The 20,194-nt window shown below is 40.2% G+C and overlaps 1 protein-coding gene across 15 annotated transcripts in view; it reads left to right on the forward strand.

The window, feature by feature from the left end:
• Positions 1-20,194, forward strand: part of LOC117562664 (neurexin-2-like) — a 153,731-nt gene that overhangs the window by 2,494 nt on the left and 131,043 nt on the right. The window contains exon 1 of one of the 15 annotated variants that reach the window (XM_034240497.1): positions 508-537. The exons of the other annotated variants lie outside the window; for them this stretch is intronic. The gene's annotated coding sequence lies outside the window, so the exon portion shown is untranslated. Of the gene's footprint in view, positions 1-507; positions 538-20,194 lie in introns of those variants that run through there. 15 annotated transcript variants of the gene reach the window in all.

Here is a 20,194-nt window from a genome sequence, read left to right on the forward strand (position 1 = left end):
CATGGTACATCATATTATTTTTCATAAAGCGTAATAATTTAAACTGATCCATTATCTCATAAAGCTACACTGGTTTGACTTTAACGATAGCATGGCAGCTGCTGAGCAGGAAAGAATATAATATTTGATATTCAGATATCTGGTGGAAATCACAAGCAAATATAAACAGAGGGTTGGATGATCAGAAGACATGAAGGGGGAGATGAAGGATGCCTGAAATAATGACAGGGCAGAGTTGACATGGTGTGTGTTTGTGTGTGTGTGTCACGCTTCAGCATGCGTGTACTGTGGAAGTGGAAGGTTACAGATATTGTGCGGCATAGCGAATTGTGTCGCTTCCTCTCTATCATACCCCATCAAGGTCATATCCACAGACTGAAAGTGGTGGCCCTGGCCTTTTCCACTCCTGGCTCTGGCAGAGGAACGGGGCCCGCGGACCACTGCTGCTTCTAATCAGGGCTGACGCGTGACTCAGTTGCATGCCAGCTGCACAGCCAAACCGGGATTATGTCCCTGGATGGTGAAGACAAAAAAAAGGTCATTGTTGAGATCTTTGTCTCTTTACACTTTTGGCAAGTTTGAGTTATTTAATTATTTGTGTGTTGAAAACAAAATACTTGAATACAAAAATGTAAATCCCACATTCAATACCAGTCATAGCTAGGAGCCTTATTGTCAGAGTTATGACACCAGCAGCCCAATCTAGGTCATTGTTCTACTTGTTTCAAGACTAGATAGAATGAAAGTCCGGATGTAGACACCAATATCTCTACAAGAACATATCTATACATTCAGTGGCAGCAGTTTCTGGAAAGCTTGATTGATATTTCAATATATCTGAGGAATAATAGTCGTTGAAATTGCCGGTTATTTTCACCACAGGTGGTACAGTAGGTGGAATGGAACTGAAGGTGGTCTATCATTTCCTGTAAGCTGAATGCTGCTCAGAATTCAGACAAGGCTGCAGAATTGGAGGATGTCATATTGGGAAAAGCGGTGACGGAATTGTTATTTGAAAAGCTCAGTTGTGATTAATTTATTATGTGAATGACAAAAACGTACCTGGTCACATTTTTAGCTTGACATAATGCCGACAACCAACCATCGTGCATTTATTTCAATTTTATTTTTTCTTTTCTGCACTTTTAAAATCCTTCATGTTGCGTGAGTGGGTTAGAAAAGTTCAGGAAGCAGAATGACTGCAGAAAAGTCACACGCTATATTAATAGTAATGAAGTCACACATATGATAACTCGGAGAGCAGCACACCAGGATATTCCTTTCAGTAACGTTGGTACATTTTATGGCGTTTCCGTGTTACTATTGATAAAAGATCATTTAGGAACAGCAGAAAAACAGCTTTTATAACTGATGACCTTCTAAGGTTGATTATGAGGCATCCAATTAGCTTCTAGTCTTGATTAAGAGGATAGTGTAGACAAGTAATCACAAAAAAAATCGAAACAAGGTCATTTAAGTGTTTCATTTTCTGTTGTAATTGGACCAAAATAGCATACAGAATAATACGTTCATAGTGCAGATAAAAGCCCCTGAGGGTGATATTTATAATAAGAATTCACTATTGAATCTAAGATATGTGACCAAGCATTTGAAGAAAGCAGGTTGTCTCTCTGTTCCAGTCAGGGCTTTTGTACATTCAAGAATGTTGCATTGCATTTGTAGATATTTAAGCTCATCCATTGTTATTGTGTGACAGTATGAGAAACTGAAACTGCACACTGATAACCAAAACATGCCCAGGCAGCATAATCAGTGCCCTTAGAGATATAGAAAACAATATCACCCGTCAGGATATACATTATGCAGTAACAGTGCTCAGAAGATGGCAATACAGCGAGGCTTACTACACAGCACTGATAGCGAAAAAATGTACTCCCCTGTATGCTCTACTTACGGTTTTATTTTTACCCCAAAACAAGTAAAGCTTGGCGGTGTGATGGGACTAGATATTGTCTGGGATTTTGGTATTTATACAGTAACTACATGATATACTCTGTGTGGGTTTTTAACTCATCCAAAAGGCTAAATTGCAGCTAAGTGGCCCAAATTGGGGCGCCTAATTGACTGTGAAAGAACCAGTATTTCATGAAATATCATCAATTTAATATATATTGTAAAAGAAAAATATTGAGGATCTAGAATACTTTGATATTTGGGATTGCCTTGTTTAATATTTGGTTTTGCCATTCTTGAATGCAAATGATGCATTAGTAATGAATGCCAATAACAGACTGGATCAATACTGCCCGATTCATTATGGCACCACATTGAGCCTTAATGGTATACTGATTCCCCCTTAAAAGAAACGTGTGCATGGGCCAGTTTCTTTTACAGGGGACACAAGGAAGGTCAAGTGCTCACCTTGAGTAACTGGCAGCCTGACAATAAGCTTTATCTACATCACCTCAGCAGCTGGTTGCTTGAAATCAAATGTAATAAATCCCCACAAAAGTTTGGCCATTGAAACGTTTGGACAGTACTTGCATCAGATCTGTTGCCAGGGACTTCTGATGGGGCTGCTGAGGTCTTACACTATCTTAGTTGCAGATCGCCCGATGAATATTTATTTTCATTCATGGCGTTACTCTCACCGGCACAGGCATTCGTCTTTTCGGGATAATAGCCACGGGACACGATGAAAGGTAGATTATGTTTCGGGGGGAAAACAAGAGCGGAAATAACCCGGCCAGTCGTTGTAAATTGGTGTACGACTGGAGGTCAAAGGGGCACGGCCCTGTGAGGTTTATTCTTCCTTATCATGTCACATTAAAGCAGATGGCGAAAATCTACGTGGATGCAATTGATCAGTGAGTGGCATACCAGGCTGGCCGTTGATCAGGGGATTTCAGCAGCTGCCTGGCCGTCCATCCATCACGCTGATCTCTGCTGAGCCTGAAACCGGGCCTGTCACACTTAGCTGGCCAGCTGACTGCAGCATAGGATGGTGTGGTAAACACTGGGACAGCCATTTATTTCAATTCACTGCGTGTCTGCAGGCGTCCCTCGCGGGGAACAGATTCATGCTAATTCGTTGTAGTATGCATCGGAAATCTCATCTAATACTGCATTGCAAAATCAATCTTATCCTTGCCCGAGGCTGCTTCATCTATAAAGGCGTTTGTCTCGTGTGTCTTACCTGTGTGAGGAGGCTCCTTGCCGTATCAATGTCAGTATTCATTGGGTCTTAGTGGAGCTGCCTGATCGCGGCCAAGGAGCTGTTACCCAGGATTAACCCAGGCTGTTCTGTTGCATGGCTGCTGAGGAGGAGTTGTGTGTGTGGTGTGTGTGTGTGTGTGTGTGTGTGTGTGTGTGTGTGTGTGTGTGTGTGTGTGTGTGTGTGTGTGTGTGTGTGTGTGTGTGTGTGTGTGTGTGTGTGTGTGTGTGTCTCGAGAGGAGAATCACAGAGTAGGACGCTTGCCTGCTCCCACTCTCCGTTTTGTCTGGTGGCATTCTCCTCAGGATGAGATTTGACAGCGCTGGGTGATCTAACCATAGATGTCATGGCATGGCTGCTTATTAACTGAGCTTTTCAAGGACACACACTGCCATCATTAGCAGTATACTGTACAGTTGTGAGTGATGGCTCCTGGTAATGCCACTGAAACACAGGAGGGACTAGTTGTCTCGTTACATATTTTCCATGTGTATTTTCTGAAATATCTATATGAGGAGCTAATTTCCGGAACATACTGTGTATTGATACCGTGAGGACGATAGCTCGGTTGCAATTTAAGTATTCTTTGAGTGTTCAGGAGGAAAGAACTGTCATTTATTGTAAAGATCATCTGCTTTCATGACGGTTGTGTTTTAGAATATTTGTTAATCTTTTAGGATCCTCTGGGAACTCCCTATAAGAGGTTCTTGCACATTACCTGTCTGTGAGCTGCTTCATGGGCATTTTAAATGACTAAATAAGCGAAATAAATGCTCTCAAAAATTAAGAGCAATGAATTGAAGATTGAGAATGCATTTTGTTGTTAACCATCATAAGCTAACCTCTGCCACATTTCAACTAAGAAAGCTGAACATCATGCTTTTAAAAACATCTATCAAGAGGACTCTAATTACATTTTTTTTTAATAATCTTTGATGATAATCACCGTGCCTTATTTCCCTCAGCCGTGCTCAAATCACTGCTTCATAGAAATTACAGTCCATGGGTTGTGCAAAAGTAATTAACCATTTTTGGGACATTCTGGAAAACATTTAATGTTCCAAACACTTGCGGGTTCTCAGATGTTTCCAATAGTTTTACATAGTCCATTTTTATTTATTTAATTTTCCTTCTATTATCCTTTAATATTAGGAATTGGACTTGTTCGGAAAAACAAGATTAAAACAAATGATCTCAACTGGCTTTTGCATATTAAGATACATTTTAGTCATTTCTTTCTTTCCTTTTTAGACTAACCAATTAATCAACAAAAATAATTGTTTGTTTTGGCCCTTTATTGCGGATAATGCAACTTTCCCATGCATGTGAATGCGGCAAAGCTGGCAGCATGTGGATTACTTGTATCATAAACTGCTTTTACCTTGCAATCCTTTGTGACGAAACATACATTAATTGCCCCTGTGATGGTGCTTCACTCTGCAGTATAATATACCCCTGTTCCTTATTATTTCAGGATTCATGTCTCATGTCATGGTCATGAAGCAACACTCCCCCCCCCGAGGGCAGCCTCTTTCCAGGGCTGATTTTGGTCTGAACACCCGCTTTGACAGGAAGCATTTTCCTGAAATGTCAGCCCACCATATAATCACAATATCAAATACATTTATGAGCCTCAAAGATGTTCCCACTCATTCCTACTTTGTCTTACCTGCGTGAGATTGACAGAATCTAAATAAATTGCTCCCCACGACGTCCTGCGCTCGTACACACACATCACTCACGTCATTATGTGCTGAAACAGATTTGAGTGGGTGGCAAGCGGAAAATGTCAAAAAAAATATATCAAAAAGACAAATAGTTATTTTCAGCGAGGATCATTTTCTGTATGCAATAAAACACTGAAGTATGAGTGAATATATTCGGTGTTGAAAGTGAATATACCCGGGCAGAGCTTTGTCTAATGATGTTTGGTAGCTTTTGTTCCTCGGCTAAGCCCCTGATAGCCGCCACCCGACCTCCAACACTGACGGTTATAAGGGTGGTGCTCTTATCCCGCTAGATTGGACTGATTATAGCAGGTTCACGTCGCACTGCCTAACCAAATAAACAGGATGCTGCCTGCTGTCATTTAAATCACCTTTTTTTTGTTTGCTCGGGGAACCCAAACCAATTGCATCTCTAAAAGAAAAGCATTTCAAATGGTATTACAACTATGTAGCAAACAGATGTGCATGCATTTTATCCTTTGCAACGCCTACAGTACATTTACATTTACTTAATGAGGGTACTGTGCACAGTAGCATTTTTATGCTTGTAGCAAATGTTATGTCGTTACCTAATTACCTGGCTTACTGGGTTGTGAACATGTCAGCTGTTACAGTGCCTTGTGTCACTGAGAAAAAAATGAAACTCAATATAGTGTTAAAATTGGTTTCACAGCCTGAGAGTGGTTCAAGCCACAACCCCCTATCTCCTTATATGTATCTCATCTTATGTATATGTTTGCCTGTATTTTCGAACTCTCCCAGCAAGACAAATTGGCAGTTTGTGAAGAAACATAAAAGGCACACGCACACGTACACACACACTCGCACACAAACTAGCAGCACAACCATGACCACAAGTGTTGCATACGTTTAGAAGAGTTAGTCACATATTTACAATTTAAAATCTATATATTAAAAAGGATGCTTTCAAGTCGCTGATAAATACAGTTTGTGCAGCCGACGGTGTGAAGAGAGTGCCAGCACAAACATCAGCTCTACAGATATTGAAAGGGTTGTATGTCTCTGTAAATTATGCAACATATAAATCGTCGGGACAACAGCTGATGTAGAGATATGAGTTAAAAGTCAAGAAGAGGATCAAGTGGATGATGAAGATGAGGATAATTATGGCCGCGTTGTTGTGGAAGACTAAAGGCCTGATGGCAGGGGTGATGATGCCGCTGATGCAGATGTTGATGAGGCCGCTGATTATGTCTCTTAAGCTCGCAGCTGAACATTTCACAAAACAGCTGTGAAAATAATATTCAGAAAATCACCACTAAAAGCAAATGTTAATGGCTGAGTGTGGTTTGTCATTTGTATTGATGGTGCTACTATGATGTCCTTAGTGTACCATCAAAACTAAAATTATACATTCCGTTTATATTTACATGTTTTACCTCAAAAAACTTTTTGTCTGCTGCAAAGTACCAATGGAGCGGTATAAAAGACACTTTGCTGTGTTGCAAAATTGAGAGATGGATGAATAGATTGGATGGATGAAAAATCACATTTTCTATTACACAATTGATAGATGAATGGATAGATGGATAGATAGGTAGATGGAGGAATGGTTGGATGGACAGATAGTTGGATACGTGTAAATGGATAGATAGTTGGATGGATAGATAGATTGATGGATGGAAAGGCAGCATAACAACATCTAATTTCCTATTACACAATGACAATCACCATCTAGATAGATAGATATATATATATATAGATGGATAGATGAATGGTTGGATAGATACATAGTTGGATAAATGGATAGATTGAATGATGGATCAATGGAAGGAAGGAAAGGCAGCATCACAAATCTAATTTCCCATCACACAATCGCCAGCTGCAAAAATCTGTCCTGTAATATGGACATTGTTAAGAGTAGCAAACCCAATCATCGCTGATGGAAAAACCTTAGCCAGCTCCGTCACCCCTACCTGCCAAAGTAGACACATTCTCACCAAATCTATAAATAGTACAGGTCATATGTGACGTAATTAAAGTTTCACACCAGCCACTATAGAGAAGAGTGCATGTCCATCATAAAAGATTGAGTCATCCCAATGAAGTTGCCTCCAAAAAAAGACTGAGGAAAAAGAAAAAGGAATAAAATGTATGATTCATAAAGTCGTGAGAGTAGAGTGTTGTTTACAGCGTCACATACATTTGAGGTTGGGACACTGTGATGCACTGTGGAAGAAATATCTCACAACTACTGTAGCACTTGAAGCCTGAAAATGCAAGGCAAATAGCCGCTGGAATGATGGCAAAAAGACTTGGTGTGTTCAAATTACGAACTCTATGCAATAATCACGTTCTCCTATATATCTTGTGTAAAGGAGGTAATGTTTACTGAGTGAATCGCGGGAAACGGGAGGTGTGTGAAAAAAGTGCATGTGGAGAGGAGCATCACCTATAGTGGATCTGATAATTGAACCTCACATTAAACCTTGCTCTGTTCACACTTGTTTTACATTCAAGGAATGTGAAATGTTTAAACACATTAATGAGCTTCCTTATTCAAAGTTAGGTGAGAAGATAGAAAACGTGTGTTTGTGGAAAAAGGACGTTGGAGATGGGAGAAAGTTAATTCAGCATAAAGTATGGAAACAGTTAAAAAAGAATAATCGTATTATTTAGGGGTGTAACGGTTCACAGAAGTCACGGTTCGGTTCATACCTCGGTTTGGGGGTCACGGTTCGGTACAATAAGGAAAAGCAAAAAAAAGTCCCAAATGCATAATTTTTCTTTGCTGTTATTTATTTTTAACAGTAGTGCAAGTTTTAGTATGAAAATAAGGAACTCTAACATTTGGAATCATTAACTGTATTACACAGTTAAAAACAAACCACAAACAGTAACACTCAGATGGCCATATTATTTATAATGGCTGATGTCAAACAAAAAGGTTAAATAAGCTGGACAACTAAAAAGTGTCTTGAAAATATTAAAATAAATAATAAAGTGTTTCAATCACAATCAATAAAAGGCAATACAGAACTGTATAACATCTCCTGATGTCAAAATATAAAATAAATACAATGATACATATAAAACAAAATAAAATCTGTACCTTTAGGAGCAATGTCAAACATGTGTAATTAACTTGTGAGTGTGTGAGGCCATTATGCCTAAATAAAGGTACTCAAGCTTGACTCTATTTTCAAGTTGTTCTTCAGAAAGATGAGTTTGTCTACGTTGTCAGCAGTGAGGGCAGATCTGTTGGCGGTAACTATGTCACCTGCCGTCGAGAAAACCCTCTCGCTGGGGACTGAGACTGACTCGGATGTGATTGAGCATGTTTGACGTGTTACCACTAGCATACCGCACCGCTGTCGAACAACGCCGACACACCGTCCTCGTCCGATCCACAACTCGCACCCCATCATTGTTGTAGTCCACAGGGAACCCGAAATGTTCCCACACACCTGATTTAAAAGAAGCAGGTGGGTCTTCTAGCTCCTGTGTGTTGTGTGAACTCGCCATAGCTACTAACTGTTCTTCTTCATGTATTGTGTTCGTTATGTTGTTTTGTTCTTGTTCTTCATTTGTTATTTACGGGCGGCTGGCTGTTAGGCGCAATACCGCCCCCTGGATTATATATAGTGTAATACTGCCCTGAGTGACAGACTTTTTTCCCACTAGTAAAAAAAGGCGTATTCGCCGTGTGACTGCATGTGCCGAACCGTGACGGTACGGGACGAATACGGATACCGTTACACCCCTATTATCCTGTTACTCAACTCATGAGGATAGAAGTGGAAATCCAATAGATAAAGATATTTACTTTTATTGTACGGCGTAGTTGAATACTTGATGCTGATTGGTCAATTTGGACATTTCAGAGGTTGATAATACTCGATAACACACCGCTGCTAAGCTAAATAATGACCGCTGCTGTAAGGAGGATCAAGGGAGAGAAGAAAAGAGGTTTAAAGACAGAGCGTTGGATATCAGAGAAACACCAGAAGAAGGCAGACAGGAAGTAAACACTAACTAGGTATTGGTGTTGTTGGTGGGAAAGCAACTGTGAACAGACTTGGACAGTTACAGTAAACATCGATCAGTGTTGCCGCCATTTTAAGTTACGTTGTTGTTGTCGCAGTTACAACTGTTGACACGCTATGTAACTGATTCTATTTTTCTTAACGAAAGCAATTCGATGATTTTTAAGTAAATAAACTCATTTTCAGTTGATATTGGGAGTCAAGACGTTCGCTTATTTGGTATGTGGCTGTTTAAAAATATATAAATTGCGAAGTCAACCCCAAAAAAAGGGATAGAATGAACGTGATCTTCAGAAAATCTGTAACATTGCACACATTATTTTGATTTCATTTCACACTTACCTGCACTTTATTACTAAGATCATGTTCTTTTTCTTCAAACAAACCGGAGAGCGATCATACAATGCATTCAGACAGTTTGGTTTGCACTGTCCAAACATGGAGACTTCTCCACAGAACGTCTAACCCAGGGGCTTACATTTTCAACATCGTGGATAAATCCTTATATACTCCCGGCAACACACCTAACGTCAACTTTACCTCCTTATCAGGGTGCGAACTGGAGGGGAGCAGGGGGAGCTATAGCTCCCCTAGTGGTGACATGAGCTCCCCTGGGAACATGGTTTGTGAAATTTGGGGGGAGCTCTCTAAAATACTGATATGATGACCAAATAAATTCCATTTTGGGCATGTTTTTTTTTCAAAGGTGTAAAATAAGTGAAATAAAATTATATTTAGAGTTTATGATTCATGAAAAAAGTGTCGCCTGCTTGCACGCTGCCCGCAGCTCCACCCACTACCCACAAGCTCGTTTAGTTAGCACTGCATGTTTACCAGGTATTGTTGCTGCTGCTGACATGTCGAAAAAAAAAAAAAAACTTACCTTGGGCAATTTCTTTAAAAAGACGGCCAAACAACCTGATCAAGAAGACCAACCGAATGTAGCTGGTGGTAGCACATCGTACGTTGTGACTACAACAGAACCGAGAGAGGAGGGAGCTAACGTCAGTGCTAGCGCTAACTTGACAGCTAACGTTAACTTGGGGGCTGAAGAGACACAAGAAGACGAGCCGTTGTGTTGTGTGTGTGTGGCGTCGCGTCTCTCCAGGCAGTGAGAGGGTTGTGTTGTGCTATAGCTGTATTATTAATATTGTTCATGGTTGGTGCCGCTGGCTGCTCTTATCGCGTGTGTTCGGCTCTGTGTAGGCTACAGCCATAATAGGCTATAGCCCATGTGAAACAATGTAGCCTGTTTTTGAGTCATTTTAAGTTGATTTAATTAAACAGTCAAACGTTACATTGGTGATCCGTGGATTATTTATTATCAAGTTGATTGAAGTTTGCGTAGCCCATACATGCTCGGGAAATCTGTTGACATGAACATGATCCATCGGGACGTTTCATGTAAATGTAGATTGCCAACCCTCCCGATTTTCGCGGGAGACTCCCGATTTCATTGCCCTCTCCCGATTTCCTCCCGGGGTCATATTTCTCCCGCATTTCTCCCGATTTCTGACAAAATCAGATTTACTCAGGACTGTTTCCACTCGGACTTTGATACAGCTACACCATTGTTTGGTTTCCATGGTAGCGCGTCTCTTTAGTAGCGCGCGCAACTGAAAGTCTGAGAGGGTGAGGAAGATAGTCACAGTAAACTGAACAAGAATCGACAACTCTACCCTCTGCTCACTCATGTCCTGTAAAATAGGTCCAGCCCACACATATGCTCCATCAAGGATGGTGCAAGGCAGTGCACTTACACCTGCAATAAGCATGTTAATCTAATACAGCTCCGGCGATCCACTAGCACCACCTCTGGCTGCAGCCTTGACCGGTGCATGCTTTTGATCAAAGTCAATGCGGAAAACCCGCACTCACACAGGTAGGTGGAGCCGTGGAGGGAATGAGCACTTTTACAGCCTTTTTGGCGAGGGGGAACTCGGTCCCCACAGACAGCCAAAAGTTTACTCATCTTTTTCTCGTTATTTTTTTCTCACGCTGCGCCTCTCCTGAAGCTCTCTGGCGCCCCCCCCCCCCCCCCCCAGGGAGGCGCGCCTCACACTTTGAAAACCGCTGGTCTAACCTGTTGGTTTGAGAGAAAGGAAGAAAAATAGAAACAAATAATGCAACTTAAAGTGGACCTATCATGCTATATTTGAAAACTATATTCTGGGGCCATACCTATACAAAACATATCTGTGAAGGTTTTTAAAAAAAAATACCAAACAGATCACCCATTGTAGCCATGCCTCATACTGCTCAAACCCCTCTTTTGCGGATCTTGGGTGCTTAGCTTGAACAAAAATTAATAAGAGGAGGCGGAGCTAATGCTTGATCAGAATTCTACCGGAGATAAAGTTAAATTCTGTTGTGATAAAACGCCATCCTGTTTAAAACCACGTCAAGGACTATTTCTGAAACAGTATGGAGCTCAAATGCTTTTTCTCTTGCGGGTTTATCACAAGGTGAGTTCCTTTTTTTATTTCCTGCTTTTTAAACACATGTGCACTACACAGTACAGGTTAGCTCTGAGTGTTAGCGAGGCTTGCTAATGTAAACAAAGACGGAAATACGTCCAACACACGTCAGGCATTGTTTCTGATAGCAACTTTCTGTGGGTCCGTTGCCGATTTGACGTCATATCGGCAGCAAATCTGTATCCGCTCGTTGTACACCCGTTTTTAAAAGATTTGGGTATGGAGGAAAAGAGAGAGGGTTTTATTTTCTGACGCTGCGTGAGTTCCCCGACGCACCAGGGACACATACAGTGGTGCAAAAAAGTATTTAGTCAGCCACCAATTGTGCAAGTTCTCCCACTTAAAAAGATGAGATAATTTTCATCCTAGGTATACCTCAACTATGAGAGACAAAATGAGAAAAAAAAATCCAGAAAATCACATTGTCTGATTTTTAAAGAATTGATTTGCAAATGATGGTGGAAAATAAGTATTTGGTCAATAACAAAAGTTCATCTCAATACTTTGTTATATACCCTTTGTTGGCAATGACAGAGGTAAAACGTTTTCTGTAAGTCTTCACAAGGTTTTCACACACTTGCTGGTATTTTGGCCCATTCCTCCATGCAGATCTCCTCTAGAGCAGTGATGTTTTGGGGCTGTCGCTGGGCAACACAGACTTTCAACTCCCTCCAAAGATTTTCTATGTAGTTGAGATCTGGAGACTGGCTTGGCCACTCCAGGACCTTTAAATGCTTCTTACGAAGCCACTCCTTCGTTGCCCGGGCGGTGTGTTTGGGATCATTGTCATGCTGAAAGACCCAGCCACGTTTCATCTTCAATGCCCTTGCTGATGGAAGGAGGTTGTCACTCAAAATCTCACGATACATGGCCCCATTCATTCTTTCCTTTACACGGATCAGTCGTCCTGGTCCCTTTGCAGAAAAACAGCCCCAAAGCATGATGTTTCCACCCCCATGTTTCACAGTAGGTGTTCTTTGGATGCAACTCAGCATTCTTTCTCCTCCAAACACGTCTAGTTGAGTTTTTACCAAAAAGTTCTATTTTGGTTTCATCTGACCATATGACATTCTCCCAATCCTCTTCTGGATCATCTAAATGCTCTCTAGCAAACTTCAGACGGGCCTGGACATGTACTGGCTTAAGCAGGGGGACACGTCTGGCACTGCAGGATTTGAGTCCCTGGCGGCGTAGTGTGTTACTGATGGTAGCCTTTGTTACTTTGGTCCCAGCTCTCTGCAGGTCATTGACTAGGTCCCCCCGTGTGGTTCTGGGATTTTTGCTCACCGTTCTTGTGATCATTTTGACCCCACGGGGTGAGATCTTGCGTGGAGCCACAGATCGAGGGAGATTATCAGTGGTCTTGTATGTCTTCCATTTTCTAATAATTGCTCCCACAGTTGATTTATTCACACCAAGCTGCTTACCTATTGCAGATTCAGTCTTCCCAGCCTGGTGCAGGTCTACAATTTTGTTTCTGGTGTCCTTTGACAGCTCTTTGGTCTTGGCCATAGTGGAGTTTGGAGTGTGACTGTTTGAGGTTGTGGACAGGTGTCTTTTATACTGATAACGAGTTCAAACAGGTACCATTAATACAGTTAACAAGTGGAGGACAGAGGAGGCTCTTAAAGAAGAAGTTACAGGTCTGTGAGAGCCAGAAATCTTGTTTGTTTGTAGGTGACCAAATACTTATTTTACCGAGGAATTTACCAATTCATTCATTACAAATCCTACAATGTGATTTCCTGGATTCTTTCCCCCCATTCTGTCTCTCATAGTTGAAGTGTACCTAGGATGAAAATTACAGGCCTCTCTCATCTTTTTAAGTGGGAGAACTTGCACAATTGGTGGCTGACTAAATACTTTTTTGGCCCACTGTATGTATGTATAAAAGACATCACAAAGTGCATTTAGCATGATAGGTCCCCTTTAAGTTGAAGCTGACCTTTCAAAGGAAATAGACCTGCTATTCAGCGTGAAATCGAGGGAGCCTACAGTCAGACCTGGTAATGTAATGGTGCATGGAATGTAAGAGACATTTGCTCTGCTTTTATCCTCAGTGGCTGCAATAAAACACATTATATTAGATCAGTAAAAGTGTCTGGCTGGAAATTAAAGTATTGGTTGGTCTGTTAATCACTGTCGTCAAGACTGAATTATTTCGACAATTATTGGTTGAATTGCCATTGAATTTCGTGCAGATGTTCATGGTCCCCAGAGGATGATTCTTACTGACTTTAGTGGTTCCCTGACCTTTCCTGTTGTGCAGAGAAGGTTGACATTGTGGTATTAGAGTGAAATATATTGGGTGGTTTGCAATTAAATTTTGGTTCAGACAGAAATGCTTCCATGAGGATGAATCTGAACCACTTTGCTGATCCTTTAACTTTTTTATGTATTTATTTTTTCTTTTAATGTTTCTTTTATTATCTTTTCTTTGTAATGACTGTTTTTAAATGCCTTTGTCTGAATGTCTTTCATTTTTGTAAAGCACCTTGAATTGCCTTGTGTTGAAAGGTGCTATATAAATAAACTTGCCTTGCCTATGCCCATAATCATGTCAGATTTTTAATTAATCCAATATTTTGTCCTTTGACCCCCACTGTATGTTCCGTTACTGTATCAAATGTCAGCATGCTAACTCACTGAACTTATATCATGCACATGGGAAACATTATACCTATTTAACATCAGCATGTTAGACTTTCCAATGCGAGCATGTTTGCATGCCGACATCAGCATTTATCTCAAGTGACCGCTATTCTACAGACTTTCAGAGCATGGCATGTGTGACTGTTGTATGGCATCGCTGCTGTTCATGTAGATTGTTTTAGCTGAATAACCGTTTGAGTTGTGCTTCATAAAGAAACCTTTTTATAGCTGATTTTACCTGTAGAGAAATCACAATGTTATGTTTTAGATGACAAACTTTGCTTATTTAACAAATTGAAATGTGTCACCGCTGCAACTCTATTTTGATCACTTGTACCGTATTAGAGTTGCAATGTGTGTATGACCCATAAAACATAAATTACTAGTTAACCTCAAGTTTGTGTCAACGGAATAGTAAAGAAATCACATTTTGTGGACTAATCAAAATGTATGGATTGGTCTTATGTATTGCAGTACTTACAAGATTTATTATTGAATTTAGGGAAATTGAGTAGTGGCAGAATATACTTTAATATGCAACCTTTGTTGATGCAACAGAATTTTATCTACTCTCCAGGTAAAAAATAATCTATGTGGACGGCCACAATACTTCAGAGACACAGCATTGCATCCATTCAACTGCACACAGTAAAACCCACAATATGCAGGCCTCACAGATACAGTGAACAATGAACATAGAAATACCAGGTGTGACTTCAAAAGCTGCAATGGAAACATTTATTATCCAAACGTCTTTTTCTGGTTTTGGCTCACACTTCATAACCCGGGTGTAAAGGCACTTTAGCTTAGTGCTTTTAACAGCTGAATCTTTGCATGGAAAGTCTTTCCTTTCAAGCAATCCCAGCCTCATGACTCTAATATGGCCTGGTTTGGCACCTCTGTATAGACAGATATATATATATATATATATATATATATATATATATATATATGTTATGACTATTTATTTTTCTTTTGTGTGTGTGTGTGTGTGTGTGATATTTATGGTTCTAAACAGAACAAGGGCCCTTAGATGGAATAGCTGACTGTTAAGCGGTCACCCATACCTCTCACATCAATTTTTAGCAAAAATGTCAATTTAATCATATGAATTAAAAGATTATTACATTTATTAATTCAAAACCAACACAATGTTAGATATTTGTGCAGACACAAGTCTAAAGTGATTCATAACAGTTGAATGTGGTTCATTACATTGCATTTTATATATATATATATATTTTTGCATCTGTTATTTTGATTACATTGTAATAATACTTTCCATGTTGTGATAAAGATTTTAGCAACACCACATAGCCCAACATTCATAGCATAACGTCTGCTTTGCATTGAATATATGCATCTCACATAAAAGTATACTTTTTAGGTAATGAAAGAGGAAAAATAAGAGGATTCATGATTCGAGTCTACAGATAGAATTAAGAAAACTCCTCTTTCAGGCGTGATTCACTGAGGAGTCGCTGGCACGGAGAACACAGACAGAATTTATTCCGACCTAAAACCCAGCAACAAGCGCTCACTGAGGCCCTGTTCTAGGCACCCAGTAAACAGTGTGAAGCTTCAGCTAGGCCTGACTGAGGGAGCAGCTTGTTAGAGGGATCCCACACAGCTGAGCAGCCTTCTGTGGCCCCGGCCGGGTGCTGCAGGGTGGGGGGCGGGTGCTGTCCTTGTAACGGTGCTGCAGGTCCCCAGGCACCATCAGCACTGACTGACAGCCCCATACTGCCTCATGCTCGCTTATATTTGCATGCATATCCTATTTATATACTCTATTTTTAATGCAGCAGAATTCATGCTTATACTGTTTTTTTTGTCAACTGACCTGAACCTCCTAGAACTTTTACAAATGTATTTTAGTGTTCCTGTCAACTTTTTCCATTACATCAATGGCAACAAATGTTCATCTTCATACATTTGCATTGAGATAAATGTGTTTACATTTGTTTACATATCCACATGAAAGGTGGTATTATTATTTGAGTAAATAATTGCTTTAAAGAGGAAATATTCTGCACCTTTTCAGGTTCATATTATGTTGTGTCTCTCCTGTGACATGTCTCCATGCTCTAATGTTCAAAAAGCTCTTTATTGTTCTCATACTGCCTGTGCTGCAGCACCTCTTTTCACCCTCTGTCTGAAACCAGAGCCCAGTCTACTCTGATTGGTTAGCTGGCTGGCTCTATTGTGATTGGTCAATCGCTTGGAGATGTCCCGGAAGTAAATAAAGGAGTCACATGGAGGTGTTTCAGGCAGGGGGGGGGGGTGGTTTTCTAAATTGTGCATAAACCCATTACCGTTTGTTTAAATTTAGGGCAATGGACCCTAGACGAATAATCCATTTTCAAAATGGTTTTATTTTTCTATTAAAGGACTGTCGTGCAGCCTAGGGAAGACATTTTGCTGCGTCCCTCGAGGCACACAAACAAACCGTGACCTGCCAGTGGGATTGGATCACATTTGCCAAATCAAAGGCTTCACTCTGATTGTATCTCTGTGTTGGTGTTGACAGTCTTGTCTTGTCTGCCTGCCTTCCTTCTCTAGCTACAGCAAAATGAAACCATACAGGTAGAATACAACATAAGAGGAAAACGTTTTAGTTAGCATTGTTACTCTACGACGTCATTGCAGTCAAATTATGCACATTTAAAAAACAATTGACATTTGTGTACTTTTGGAAGATAAAACGCTGACATGCTGCAGATTTGAGGTTAAGTGGATGTTTGGAAATGTCTTTGTTTGTTTGCTAGGCTTCATTCAGTACCTCTCAGTGTGCTCACCCGGTCTTCTGGGGGAGAACAAATACACTTCCATTACTTTATTAATGATGACTATGATACGTTCTGTTATTTTAAAGATTCATGACGAACTATTTTTGTACTTGCACTTTGTTCTTCCATAAAAAGGAAACTGTGGATGAACTGTAATTAAGGGAACAGAGATTTTCCCTATACAGTCTTCTGGGAAGCATAGATTAAATATGTAATAAGTAAATATATTATGAACTCCATTTAAAGGCAGGATAATGTTTAACAGACTACCCCTTTTCTAAATGATCAGCAGGTCTTTGAACTCTCACACGCCCTGTACACATAATCTGGCAAAAAACGCCTGTGTGTCTCTGGGTTAGTTAATTGCCAGTTATGCTTTGTAATTAGTAAAACAAGCCACTAGACAGATGCATAAACAATTCATTACAAGCCTGAAAAGAAAGATAAACATTGTGTGTCTGTATCAGCTCTAGCCATCATTAAAAGTGTTAAATATTGAAAAGGATTCAAAGAACCTTGAATTTAGAGACGGAAGCCTTTACGTATGATGTCTTTAAATCTCTTCTCCAATGTTCAATCAAATGAAACTTGTTGGTGAATGTAGGTCAGAATAATTTGTTCCGTACCGAGCATAATTAGATTAAACTTTTTAATTGGTTAATTAAAAGTGTGTATCATTGCTGCGGTCATTGTTTCCGTCTCTGAATTATAGTAATATGTTCTTTTCAGTGATTAAACAGACAGTACATCGTGCCTATGATGTCTCACTCAGACGACACTTCTGCTCTGCACGTTGTACAAAGGGCTGCAAGCTTGAGAAGCATTAAACAGACACATGACAGCAAGCATATCATGCTACTCCTTACTAATTGGACATGTACGCCATGTTCATGTTTGTGCAACACAACTCAAACATAATCCAACAGCATAATCTTCTGGAAATGGTTTCAACTACACACTAAAAAAATCACAGGGACAATTCAGGGAGATATTAGATCACAATTTCTTAACTAGCAATAAAACACAGCTGATGTTTCTTTAGAAAGCCCAGCTGTGTTTTATCTCTGTCTCACCCCATTAGACAAAACTTCATTTCTATACTATATTATATTATAATATAGGCTATAAGACTGTTAAACACCTGAACTTTTGAAAGAACATCCATAACATTCATCTGTTTGCAACTTATATATATCAATATTCCAATTACTGTATATAGACTATTCTGTACTTTCTATTATATTATATTTTATTTTACCTGTACTATTTTATCTCTTATTGTGTTGCACTGTTGGAGGAGCCTGTGACCTAAGATTTTCATTGTCATAACTATACTAGCTATACACAAATGACAATAAAAGCCTTGAAACTTGAAACTGATATCATCGATGTATCATAAGAAATGTCTTGCTAACCTTGCTAGCTAACATCCCAAAAGCATGCCCTGTTTTGCTCCGGCAAGAGCACTTAGTTTCAGGGGGAATAGATTTCAGATGTGTGGTAGGAAGTATGTTCCTGCAGAACAACTCTTACTCAACACACCGCCCCATGACAGTCCCATGCCCTGGAGCAGATTGGGCGTGCATATTGAGCGGGGGTTTCCCTTGCGTTCGCTCCTATAGGCCTATTGGATTTGCTTTTATATTGTTTCAGGCTCCATTTGGTGAATGACGAGGTATTCAACGTCCACTGGTCCTCTAATAGGGAAATTGATGAGTGGAAAGAATGGAGCGAAACAGCTGGTGAACAATAACCATGTGGTACATCGGGTAGTTTGTTATTATTGTTTGCCTGGAACTTGCTTGGGTAAAATGCTGCAAGACCAAAAAAAACCTTGATGTTCGTCCGACTAAAACAGCATCCTGTATAATTCCTCGGCAACCACAAATAATTACAGATTTGAGAACTTGCCACATTAGTTTTGCTCCGCTGTCCACTTCCTGTTTTGCTCTCTCACCCGTCTAACCACTTGATACTACAGATCAATACTTTAAGATCACTCACTGTGTTCACTGAAACGTAACCGAGTATCACACTACTCTCCCTGTTGTTCAATGTCAGCTTTAGATTCAAGCGAAAACAGTTTCCTCCCGCAGCGTTGAGTTGGTGTGATTTCAGCAACTGTCGAACCTCCGGCCCTCTGACTGCCCCTGTGTCCTTCCCCAGGGAAGCAGTTGAACTTCTCAGCGAGCTCATTCATGCTGAATAATTTCAGCAGTGTAGTGGCGCGACTGAACAGATAGATCCTGAGAATGTTCCATTTAAGGGAATTTATTGATTGAGCGGAGAACGTTGGATGGTTGAAATGGTATTAGGTGAATAGCCCTCCACTTGTCAGCAGCTAAAGGTTCCCTATATATTCCACTATAAGAGCTATGCTTCCCCTTTGGCACTTTCTGGAAAATGAGTCGCTATTCCTTGTTGAAGAGCAGAAACCATGACATCCTTTCATATCTTTTATATATATATATATTAACATATATCTGATCCATTTCTGAAGGTTTTGGCGTTAAATGTTTGCCCCTGATTAATTGCTGCATCAGTAGCATTAGCATTTTATAACATGGCCTGTGTGGATTTTAATGTAAGAAAGAGATGATAACCATATTGCATTGTTTCTAATAATCGATTTATTTTTAGAAAAAACATTGAGCATGTCATTTTACAATAAAAAAAAAAAACAATAAAACATCCTGTATATGATAAACATATAAATATATACCTTGAATAGTACACTTTACAATGGCTGCGTTGTCATACTACACAATGGACTGGATGTGAGCCATTCGGCAGCAGAGTGAGCACTGCAGTAATGGTGAGGTTTTTTATCAAGAGCGTATGGTGGTATTGTACTTAACTATGGTACGGTTTACAGATGTAAGACTGTATGTCCATGTGTGCAATTATTCACATTCATACAGTATGAATTGTGGCGCAGTGGGGTGTTATGCCGATACAAATTGCTGTACTCGGTAGAGAGACAATTTTAAGGTATTATTTCAGATAAAGCAATAGAAATATTGGCAGGTAAAAAACTCCACTGCACTATTCTGCAGAAATTGCCAACATAAGGGCCAACAGAACTGCTTTAAATAATACCTTCAGGTCTTTTTTAGTGGTGGAGGATACGCCGCAGTGTGTATCAGGGGGGTGGCTGGGTTAGAACAGGGCGCCCATTGAAATGAGGTTAATTGGCCACCACTGGTCCCCCCACTACATTTTGACCATGATAGGTAATTGGCCTGTTGATTTTAATGAAGAAAGTGCATGTTACTCAGAAGCCTTTAAATGTAGAGGAGACGCTTTTAAATTGTAGTCCTACTGTATGTGCAGAGCAGCTGACCCCGGGCCACACACACCAACCGCT

Source organism: Gymnodraco acuticeps, unplaced genomic scaffold (assembly GCF_902827175.1).
Source record: "Gymnodraco acuticeps unplaced genomic scaffold, fGymAcu1.1, whole genome shotgun sequence".
Lineage (NCBI taxonomy): Eukaryota > Metazoa > Chordata > Actinopteri > Perciformes > Bathydraconidae > Gymnodraco > Gymnodraco acuticeps.